Source organism: Pantherophis guttatus, chromosome 2, assembly GCF_059756535.1.
Source record: "Pantherophis guttatus breed Tessera chromosome 2, ASM5975653v1, whole genome shotgun sequence".
NCBI lineage: Eukaryota > Metazoa > Chordata > Lepidosauria > Squamata > Colubridae > Pantherophis > Pantherophis guttatus.
The window spans coordinates 174,192,498-174,204,596 of NC_142064.1; the positions used below are offsets into that span (position 1 = coordinate 174,192,498).

At 37.3% G+C, this 12,099-nt stretch overlaps 1 protein-coding gene across 1 annotated transcript in view; it reads left to right on the top strand.

Annotated features, from left to right (window-relative positions):
- The first annotated feature begins 3,431 nt into the window (after positions 1 to 3,431).
- The window catches only part of CACNA1A (calcium voltage-gated channel subunit alpha1 A), a 360,780-nt gene continuing 352,112 nt past the window's right edge, over positions 3,432 to 12,099 (top strand). Inside the window, exons 1-2 of the mRNA XM_087887342.1 lie at positions 3,432 to 3,686; positions 4,106 to 4,348. The gene's annotated coding sequence lies outside the window, so the exon portion shown is untranslated. The remainder of the gene's footprint in view (positions 3,687 to 4,105; positions 4,349 to 12,099) is intronic.

Here is a 12,099-nt window from a genome sequence, read left to right on the forward strand (position 1 = left end):
ACTTAAAACTTATATGAAAACTTATCTCAGTTAGGAAGGTAATGAGGAAAATATTTCAGGAGAGAAATTAGGTGGCCCTCAGCATATTAGGAATAGGATTTCAACCACCAATCCACTTTCACCTTACACAATAATTTCTTAGTTCCTTAGTATTTACTAAAGGTAAGTTTATAGGTCAAGGAAGATCTCTAAAATATGCTGATAATCATTAGAGGTGGGCTCCATTTTGTCCTATGGTATTTTTCATTCCAATGAACATCAATGGAACAAAACTTTAATACTGAATATCCAATTTGATCTTGGGCTTTTCAAAGTTTGGGATTTACTTCTGGCTGTATAATTTCTTGAACTAGCCATATTATGGAATGACAATAATAAAAACCACTCTCAACTGTTTCTAGCATAATCTAGAAACAGATTATAGAATCTAGAATCAGGGCAGTGAGCTGAAGCAAAACTACAAAGAAATATCAAAGAAACAGAAACAGCCGAATAATTATTTATCATATGGAATTACACTGATCATTAATGACCACAAAGAAACATTATTTATCCATTCTTGATTATAACTACTCTTGGGAAGTAAGTGGCCATAAGAGAAGGAGCAAATGATGCAAGTAACACCATCAAAAAACATTGCCACAACAAATATCATCACCCCAACAGAATGATGCTTGTGATGTTTCATACAACTTTTATTTTTAACAGAACAATTTTTAAAGTAATTTCCTGGAGAAGACAGTGGGATACTTTTTTTCTTAATGCAGCAGGCTCCTTCTGTATGGATAGTATTTTGCATTCATATACCTGAGTATCATTTTTTAGAAAAGCATTAAAAAATAATAAGAGTGACTGCAATATCGCCATCAAGACATAGTTTTGATAGATAAGAAGGTTCCTGACCTGACAAGAAAGAGGGCCCATTATTGCTTCTGGGAAGGACAATTGATGCAGTTTGAAGAGGTAACAAATCAAACAGTGAGCAAGACAAGCAGAAGACAATGCAAATAGCAGCATCAGAACAAATCAAGCCAATAAATGATGAACATGAAGCAATTGCAACTACAACATGGCAGAACAAATGATAGCAGTGAACAAGAGACAAGAGGAGGGGACAATTACAATACAACTTATTGTTGCTTCCATTGATTTCATGGGGAAGGGGCAGCCCTGGAAAGAAATTATTATGAAGAGGAGCAGCTTAGAAATATTTTGAAAATGAACAAAATCAACTTGAAATTTGAGGCTGTAAGATTGCCAAGATATGCTGTAAATGAAGACTGAAACCTGATGAAAACCTAAATAGGACCGTAGATATATTGGTACTCTGGTTGGCTACCTGTAGCTCAGAAGCAATCTAGCTGCACAGTCTGCTTTATCAACACAGTATTTCATACTTAATCTAACCTGTGTGGGTGACAGCAAAAACAGGTGAATTCCCCTGCAGTGAAAACTGCTAAAAATCCCATGATGGCCAAGGTTTGTGATGGGATAGCATAAAAATGTCTTTCGACACATGTCTAAGTTGATAGCAGCATGTAGAATCACAGTGAAATATTCTATGAGAAGGATATTAGCCTTTATACACATGTATGTGTGGAAATATTAACACCAGAAAAAGAAGTCTATGCAAAGATAGAAAATTCCAAATTATAATTCATTTGCTATGAAATTTGTTCCAAAATAATGTGTCATTAAAATAGAAGGGTTCACTATTTTTCTTTTTTATTTTTTTTTGTCTCTGAATTGTATTTCAAGAGTTTCCTGTGGGGAGTGTGATCTTTTTGTAGACAGGGACTACACTTTTTAAAAAGCACTTCTGCACTTTCAAGGGTCACAGTTAGATATGACAGTAACATTTTCAGATGGTGGGGCTGAAATATTTGTTGCTTTGTGAGTAGGACAGTGATGTTATAGGCATTTCAACCAAGCAGAAGCCTAATACCCATATTTTATTTGAATGGAAAAAAATTAATAATTGTGCTACTGAAAATCCACAATTTTCCAATAGATTTGGTTCAATCATCCAGGAGAGCTCCAAACTGACAAAAATAGGACTTTGGTAACAACACACCAGTTTCTCCCTAAAGATGGAATTGGAGTTGATAATATAAAGTGGGGATATTAGCCTAGAACAGCATCTTTCTAGGTATGTTGGATTACCAAAATGGAAAATCTGGGACTTGAAGGAAATTATCTGAAAGGCATTAAGTCAAGGAAAGTCTGTTTGGGTAGCATTGCATGGAAAAGGCATACATCTCAAAATTGACAGTCAATATTACCTAACTGCTTAAAAGGTAAAGTCCCTTTTGAAAATCTAATTGTGATTTCACCCACCTACACCATAGCTGACAGTGCCTGTTATTGAATATTACAGAAAAAAAAATCGTGTTTGAGAAGCAATCCATAAAAAATACATACTAAAATAACAAAAGAGGTAAAGGATGCAATTATTTCAGGAACTAGCCACAAAGAAAAAATAGCACATTTCTGCTGTTTCTTATATCTATACTTTATTGAAATAAAAATTTTTAAAAATTCTAATACCTAGCATTTTCTATGTATTCTTTTACTGAGCAAAACATATTGGGCTCAGAACATACTATATACAGCATCCAGATGACTTTCAGACTACATAGCTTTCTCTGAAGCTCTACAAGGAGAGCTATCCTAATGAATTAACTAACACCTTATGTATAAAAACTAATACTGGAGTTAGATTTACAACAAACCTAATCATTTTATCTATACATATATCTGTTCACAGTTCTCTATTGATGAAAGGATAATAAAGATCTGACTAAAATTATAACCAATCTATCTTGCAGATTTGGGTAGAATGACAATTCCCTTTGCCAATTTTAACTATGCCATTCTGAAGCTGAAAGTGGAAAAATCCATCCCTCAAAAAGGACTTCTATACTGCATTACATAACAGATATTATGGCCGAATTTTGCACGAGCTTTTCTCCCACTCCAGATATTTTAAATCTTCTCATTGGCCTTACTTTGGTGCTAGTCTCGGTAACAAACATCACTGGAAAAAAAAACTGCTCTAGGGTGAGGATCCACGATTGGATCCATGACCAGAGTTTTCCACTTGTTTGTGATTCACTCCAAAATAACCTTTCCCCCTCCCCCCCTCCCCCCACCCCCCAAAGAAACAAACTGTGCATAATGATTGCGTGTTCAAAAGTAAACCTCTTTTAACTTCAGCGGGACCTGTTTACAAGGAGCTGCGTCTGGGATTATGCCTAAACACCGCAGCTCCCTGCAACGGTGCCCCCGAGAATCATCCCTGGCAGTCAGCTCCACCGCATGCAACAAGTCCAGCTGTTTCCAACCTCCCTCACAGGTTGATGCCACAGGCAACTGTAGCAAAACACAAACGGCACACGTAACACGTCCTCCTTTAGGGCGGACGAGCCCCCGTTCCCTTTTTTCCAAAGGAGAAGGCGACAAAGCGCGGAGGGAAAGGGCGCCTAAAGGGTGCAGCGGTGCACCTCCACTGCAGCCGCCGCCACGGCACATGGTCATTGATGTCTCTTACCCTTTTCCGCGGCATTGGGGAGAAATAAAGAGAACCATTTCCTCCGCCCTCCCATAGATGTCGAGGGTAACTCCGCTCAGCCATCACCCGTTTCTCGCCCAATGGATCCAGCCCTGCCTGGGGCCCGCCAGCTGCGGTAGGTGATTACCCTTCGGGGGGGATTTGTTGACGGTATAAATAATTGCGGGCGGGCTCCTCCTGTCAGGAATTCGGAGGAAGAAAGCGTGAATGACCACGTGCGAGGGGGAGGAGGAATTGGCGGCGCAACCAAAAGGAGGGAAGAGGGACGGGCTCGGCGAGGGTCTGTGTCGTTCTCGGAGCGGCTGCCCCCTCCGAGCTTTTCCTGCCTGCCCCGGCAAAGAGCGAGAGGCGGGACGTGGAGTTGGCACCGGCTGGTTGGCAGGCGGGAGCCTGAATCGCAAGGAACGCTTCCCGGCGTGTGTGATTGCACCCCCAAAAGTGGATGGGCACAGGTTGGCCCTCGCCCTCCCATTCCCTTCTCCTCTCACGTCGGAGTCGCGCCCTGAGAACTGCTCTTCCCTCTTCCCTCTCCAGGCTGATTCCGTGCCACACGGGCATCCAGGGTACCGCCGTGCCCCGAGGTCGGCTTTAGGCGAAGTCTCGCCGCGCAACCTTTTTCCATCCTATTGCCTCCTCCTCCTCCTCCTCCTCCTGGTGTAATGGATTAAGTATGCTTCCCGATTTCTTGCCAGGACACCTGGCAGGGAACGAGGCCAGGCAAAGCTGGCCGCGTTAACTCTTCACTTGCTGTCAACACGAGTATCTGAAGAAATACAGGTGAGTGTGGGGGCACCCCTAGCACCTTAACAGAATGGAAGTGGCTAGGTTGGGATTTGGGAAGAATGCTTTCTAACTCCATGCTCCTAGGGAAGGAAATCTTACCTGGGTGAGGTTTACTCCCCCAACAACCTAACCAGGAACACAGCACCTTGATGCAGGGGAGGGGGCAATGCCTGATTTGTGTGTGTGTGTGTGTGTGTGTTGGGAATCCCTGAGAGAAGAATGCTGTGCTAGAGGCTTCCTTATGGTCAAACAGTGGGCATGAAGAGTAAGGAGATGATTTTAACTATCTTCTATGTTTTGATTAGATGGAGATCTAAATAAAGCCTCAATACTTTCATTGCATTCTAATATTTATTTTTAGTTTAGCTGCTCTCTCTCGAATCTATTTTGGCAAATATTTCAAGCAGTAATTCCTGTCCCCTAGAGGAACCATGTCACTTAACCCTGGGAAGGACTGTCTTCCTGAATCATGTTGGAATGAACACTCAAAAACATGGGACGACCTCCAACATTGCTTTCTGTTCTTTCAATAGCTGTCCAAACCTGCCGTGTTGCTCCTCCCACTATCTCTGTATATATACCTTGTATATTTAGTGTCAAGCAGTGAAGCAGATGGGGGTACAAGGCTGCTAGGATGAATACCAAATCCACCATCTCTTCCCTCAAACTTAGAAAAGAAGTTGGATCTCTCCGTTGCCTTTTATTTTGCCTACTTCTCTGCCTGACATATTTGTTGTTCTGCTTTTAGGGTATCATGGACTGCAGATAAAAATAATTTGGTATTTCTATTACTTTGTATGCTCCAAGGAACAGATGCCTTCAGCAGGCACAGTATATGTCATTTCCAACTATCCCTTGGGTGTTTTGTTTCTGTGTAATAGGAATAGCCAGAAAGACAGGGAACTGCCAGCTCAGAGTCTCCAGCTTAGATCTCTTTGGCCTTTGATATTGGGAGATTGGCTACTATAATGGCAAGAGTGGCAGGCAGTTTTACATAGACCAGTTTAATTATGACATTAGAGCAAGAAATATAAGAATGGTACTATGGGAAGACGTTTGATGCTTTTATCTTCCCAGTGCTTTTTTACCTTTCAGTTTTATTCATTATCTCTGAAGAAGTCTTCCCTTCCTTACTTTCAAATTTCCATGATTGTGCTCTTAATAAGACCAGCTCTAGCAAACAGAAGCAATGGTAGAGAATTGGTGGATGGTTTATCATTGGCATTGAAAATAATATTCGCTAGGGATTAAAAATAATGTTATGCAACTTTCATATATATATATGGACTTAAAACTCAGCCTGGCCATTATTGAGAATTCTGAGATTTGAAGAGCATACATTTGTAAGTTGCCCCTTTGGAAAAATTTAGACCATCACCCTAACCCTAACCCTAACCATGATATTAAATAAAACACAATTGACTGAGTCTGAGATTAAACCATAAAACCTGGTTTACAAATTATAATGATTTGGTCCACCCAATATGCTAAATTAAACAAGCCACATCATGCTTTAGCAGAAAATGTGTATTTAGTTGTATTGAGCTAATGATCTCCATTTAGCTATTAACCAAGCCCAATTCTGCTTACCTTTTCAAGATCATCCCCAAACAGCTAATAAAATTTGCTATAAGGAGAAATCGTTTTAAGTAAGATTGCCATTCCAGGAACACTTTATAGAGACAATGTATAATTTCAGCAGGATATTTCTAAATACCCATAGAGTCATGCTTCATAAAAATGAATTTATAAAGTCCCTACTTCAAGTATTGCATCAGTCATAAACTCCCTAGTTGGCATCAGACAAACCATAGATTCAGTTTCTCCACTGCCATCCTACTGTAGTCTACAACAATATGGGATATAGTTTCTAGCCTAACATACAAGATTAACATAAAGATTATTTACACATTGAGTATTTTGTTCATGTGAAAAATAGAAATCTAAGGTATTCTAATCAGATTATTTTACCAATGATGGTAAGAACGGATGGTTCCCAATCTCAGCAACACTGCGTGGGGTGGGAAGGGGGAGGAAGAGTGTCCTTTCTCTTTCCCTACCTTCTCGGTATTGGGGTTTCAATATATCTGAGAGGCACTAGTTTTGGAGAAAATGCTGTATTGCTCACAGGGTAAATTCTGTCCTTTAACACTGCCAGAGTATTTTCTTTTTCTTTATAAAATATTAGTCACCTGCTAATATCTGCACAATTCCTTTTGTATAAAAATTATACTTTAGGAATATTTCTGGATGCTGTGGAAACAAAACTTTGAGGAAACATTTGAAAAAAGCTAGGAATGATCTGATAGAGAGGAAGACTATCTGGAAATTTTCCCCTCAAATTTATACTTGTCTTGTTTTTATTCAATTTTATATGCCACCAATCTCATTATCCAAGAATGCAGCCCAAATACCTGTTTTAGCTCTCTTCGATTTGTACATTCTGCCAGATTATACATCTGATTCCTCTGTCTCTTGAGAAGCAATTTTATGTAATTATATCAAAATATGACTGGACATGCACACAAGGATACTTTTCTGTGGAGAATTGGATTGTGAAGCAAAACATGAGGTTGTTGGAAAAGCCCAGGGGAGTTCTTTATGGCACAGCTGCTGAGAGAGCCAACAGGGAAGATGTCAGCATTTTCTTTTAATGGGATGGAATGCAGGAGAGGAATGCTAATTGGGCAGACCTTCAGAATATGTAGTGACAACTACTCCCCCCACAGGTGTAATTAATAATTATGGTCTGGCTCATAAGCTCATGCTCTAGGCTTAGCCTACTGCTGAAAGAGTTGTTTCTGTACTCTTGCAGGAAAAAAAAGGTTCTGAGGTTACTTTAGAAATATAAAGTCTAGGAAGGAGAGAAAATTTAACACCATTTTTCTAGGCAGTCACTTGTAATGGTATGATAATCTTAGCAATATTTTTGCTTCATTTCCTATGAAGTTGTGGGACATAGTTTAGATTTCCTTTGTAAATGTTCTGCTTGGGGAATATTACTGAAACAGCTTATAAACTTGATGACCTGCTTCTTTTCCTTTAAGCATTCTTGGATAAATCTTTATATCCAAAGCAGTTCAGAGTATTCTGATATTAATCTGATCTGATCAGCTGGTTGCCATACAGTGATTAAATGTTGTGTATAGGTTACTATCTCTCTGTTGTTTTTATGCTAGATCTCTTCTGTATGGCATACTAAGCCTTATTTATTGTAGTTGATTTTAATATGGTATCTAAATCATAAATCAAATTATGGTAACGTTAATTATTCTTTAATTACAGCTGGTACTTTTGACGTTTTGAATGTGGGTTTATTTTAGCTATGATCTGATAGTCCAGGGTCAGATTAATGATTAGCTTGGGGTTAAATAACTACTGGTTTGGAAAATATGGTAAGAAATAGGATTGACCACCAGTGAATTTACTTCTGCAACATCATTTCTGCTGTTTTTGGTTCCTTTGTTTTTCACATGTACATGTGGATCACATGTTTACTTCTCTTTACTTCTCCTGTACAGAACTTTGATTTGGGAAAAATATGTATAAGTGACTAGGCCATCTTTTACTTTGCATATAGTCATTTAAGGCTCAGAAGTACCAACTGTTGCAAAAATTGAAATATTTGGCCTCTGTACAGGAGGAGGAATGAGCTACTATTTCTGTGGTTGGATCTATTTGCAGTTTAGAGAAACCATGGTTTTTTATTTCTTCAACCATGGTTTACTCAGTCACAAATAATATGTCATTAATGTGTTCTAAAGTAGCTACTTGAAGTTTGCTAAGTTTCATCAGTTGTTTGAAAAATGAAATAAAATAGAACGTTAAGCTATAGACATATAATACCTAGGATGTCTCATAATAGGGATAAAAGTGGGAGAATAACCCTTGAAGACTGTTCTGTATTGTTGCTGCCACTGCCAGAATATTATTTATAGCCATGTATTCTCAAACACTGAATAACTCTTTCTTTAGAGGCCTCTGTTGTAACTGTCTGTTTCTGTCAAAGAGCCCTTGACAAGCTGGTCTTACACGTACACACAACACTCAACTATATTGTTGTGCTTCGATTAATCTCTTCATTTTATGTTAGAAAATTAGAACAGAGTGATCAGATTTGGACTCAAAGATCTGGGTAACCAATACTATAGATGGCAGTAAAGAAATACAGAAAACCAGTCTTTATGCCAGTTAGCAGTCATCTAATTTTGTATCATTATAATAGTGTTTCTAATTGTTCATAGGAAGTGATTTATATTTAGTAATTTAAGCTCTATTAAATGGCTACAAATACATTTTGCTAATATTTTATTTATTGCATCAACTTGTGTAACTTCTCATTTCACAGTTGTGACTCTAGTTGACACATATAGGATAAATTAGACCACGTCCATTAGTAAGAAAAATAATGATAGTCAAGGAAAAACTTAATTCTAAGAATAAGAAAAGCAAACTCATTCTGATGTGCTCACTTAATATTCCAACCTCCTGCTCAAGACTTCTGAAATCCCGGAAGTGCAGAGTTCTATGAACCTCAGCAAGTATTGTATTCTAGAGGGAAGTGCTGTGTCAAGGACTATTTAATAGACAGGATCCAGAGCATGCTCACCCTGCTGGATCTAATGGAATTGGCAGAAACAGAGACAGGTATTTCTACAAATGACTTGGTTCCATATCATGTTTGGTTTTATAGATGATAAGTAGTACCTTGAATTGCACTTGGAAGCCAACTGAGACCCTGTATAGCTCATGGAATGAGCAGGGGTGTAATATAGGCTGTTGTAGTTTATAATTAATTCCAAAATTGTATTTAAAGTTTCATTCCAATTTTATATGGACCTTTAGTCCATTTATAACTGTCTAAGATCAAAATCCCATGTAGCTTTTTGCTGTTTAAATCAGATTCTTTAAATTCTTAAGCTTATGATTAAAATTTCATTCAGGATTGAAGGCAAACTCATCTGACATTTTCAGGTTTATTATTCCAAAAGTCTCTCACAGCTTAGAAGTAATTAACAAGCAATTTCTGAAAGTGATTAGAAAGTGAAGTTTGTGAATTTAATATCCTCCATCATGGTTGCGAGCAAGATTTCTTTTCTTTATTTAAAACATTTATACAGCCACCCATTTTTCAACCAATTTGGGTGGCTCCCAATAAAAAATTAAAAGGCATATAAAATCATTATAAAAATCATAAAACTCAACCAATTAATGCAATAAAAACAACAGAAATCTGTTGCCAAAACAATTTAATATGCAATCATTTAATCTTCTTCCAACACTTGGGAGAAAATCCAGGTCTTTTAAAATGGCTAATCCTGTCATCTCCTGGCACTCAAACTTGTGAAAAACAGTTGTCCTGTGGTGTTCTCCTGAGCAACTGTCCAGAGCACAAATGGGCAGTCTCCTGTTCTCTCCTTATCCAGACAGTTGCCAAGGTCTACTCGCTACTTCCTTGGCCTTTGCTGTGGTCCTCAGCTCTGTGAGTTTATTGGAAGATCCTCAAACAATTTAATTGCTGATCAAAGTTTCAGTCAACATACTAAAGCTCAAGACAAAATCTTAATATCAGATCTGTTATAAATTCTTCAATTGTCACGGTTAATATCTTTTTATAGATAGTATTTGAAGACAAAACCTTCAGAAGTTACATTTTTTGCAGTATACAATAGGCCTCAATTATCTGCAATAAGGTTTTAAAGTTCTGCAAGAAGACTTTAAAGATGTCTTCTTCATCCATGAATGTATTTTATTATTCAGGGCATCCAGCTAGGAAGAATGCTATTTTCTGTATGTCTTCTTTGTTGTGGCCAATTGCACATATGATAGAAATATTTGTTGAAAGCATTGCCGTTGGCCTTCCGCATTACCTGTCAACTTCAGTTCTGGTCATGCCCTCAGAAAATTCATTTTTATTTTTAGGCTGTCACTCTACTTAGCTAACACCAAAGAAGGCACTATTCTTTAATGGCTGCTGAGCAATGCTGCAATTGGCTTTCTAGCTCTCTGCTGACTCTTGATTTGACTGTACAATAATATTTTTTTTCCTTTTAATGAGCTATTAAAAGTTTGGTTTTCTTAATGCTCAACCTGAATCTCTAAGCTGCCATCATTGCTGCATAGGCATTCACTTTGGCTTCTAACATTAGGAGCTATTTGTTTATGAGGATGCTGCAACGGAACAAGTGAATTGATTGTGTTCATTAAGAACCACTTGGTATGAAGTGTGACCTAGAACAAAAATGAAATTAGCATCTTGTGCGGAACGTATCACTATTCCCCATATTCCTTATAATAAACAGCATATTAAGTTGTGCTTGAAACCTAAGTGGCAGTCAATGCCACTTCTGCGCTTGTATTACACAAGCAAACTTAAGTGTTAAATTTAACTTAACTTCTAAAATTGCTGCATCCTGGACTAACTGAAGGTTCTGAAGAGTCTTTAAGGACAGCCCCATGTAGAATAAGTTGCGGTGAGATGGCATAAAGAACAGAAAGTAAAACCAACTCCAGAAATGATTACAACGGGCACAGAAGGCATAATAGTATAAAGAGTGAATTTAAATACAACAAATATGTAAGAAAAATGTAACAAATATGCTAAAAAATGACAAAGTGCTAATCTGAACCATATTACTTCATTATTGGTTCCAAAACAAGGTTTAATTTGTTGTTTTAAATTTGAGTTGTAATAATTTTAATATAGATTAATCATATCTGTACTATAATACAAGAAAATTTCATCTATTTCCTTTTTTCATCTTTGCTTTATTTAGATTTTTATAATTTTAAAAACTTGAATTGAATTGTATTTTGTTTGAATTATTTATGTTCCTCTGTAGTTCAAAGAAAATTAATGTACATTGTTTTTTAAAAGTTTATTTTCTGGAAAAAGAAATGATGTATTAACATTCAGCTTATATGTCTTAATAGTTAAGAGCTTATGTTCTAAACGTTATGTACAGCAATGGCAGTATATAAATACATAAATTAGAAATAGTACTCAAAAGATGCTTTTGAGCTATAGTAAGTTAGGAGCTAATGAAAAAAAGCTCTGTGGACATTTTTGCCTTTTTATTCTTTAGGAATATCAGTCACATCAATTCTGGCTAAATTCTATGTAACCCAGAATGTTTTGTCCAGTGTTATATATTATCTTAATGTTATAAAGATGCATCTTAATTGCTCTGTGCAAAGTAATAATAACAAAAGCACTTGATTTTCAACACCAAGCTTTTCTGTATTGCTGTATCTAACTCTTTCAGTCTTCTGCACAATCCTTTCTTAAACTCTTCCTTTCCTTTCTTCTCTCCATGATTTAAATGCTGTTTTGCTCCCTCCTAGTAGTGTATTTTTAAGCTAATATATATATGGCATAAAACTGTTGAAGGTTTGTTTGAGTATGTGCCAAGTACTTATACCTTATGCTACAGCTGGAACTCCAGATAACAGTGTTTGCTTAGGTGTTATTCATAGTTACTCTATTTTCATGATCTCAAATCTATTTCCTGCCCCTCCCTCTGGTTATTTCTCTGTTGTTGCGGTTCATGACTTTTTCATTCTTCCTTTAAACATAAACATGTTTGCAAATCAAATAGAGAAGATTAAGATTAAGATGATTCTGGGGAGCAAAGAGTGGACTAAGGCCTTTCCTTATAGTCAGGATTTCATTTTGAATAGATGAATGATAAGATATGGAAGAGAGAAACACGTTAATCAGATAAATAAGACAGTTATGAAAACAC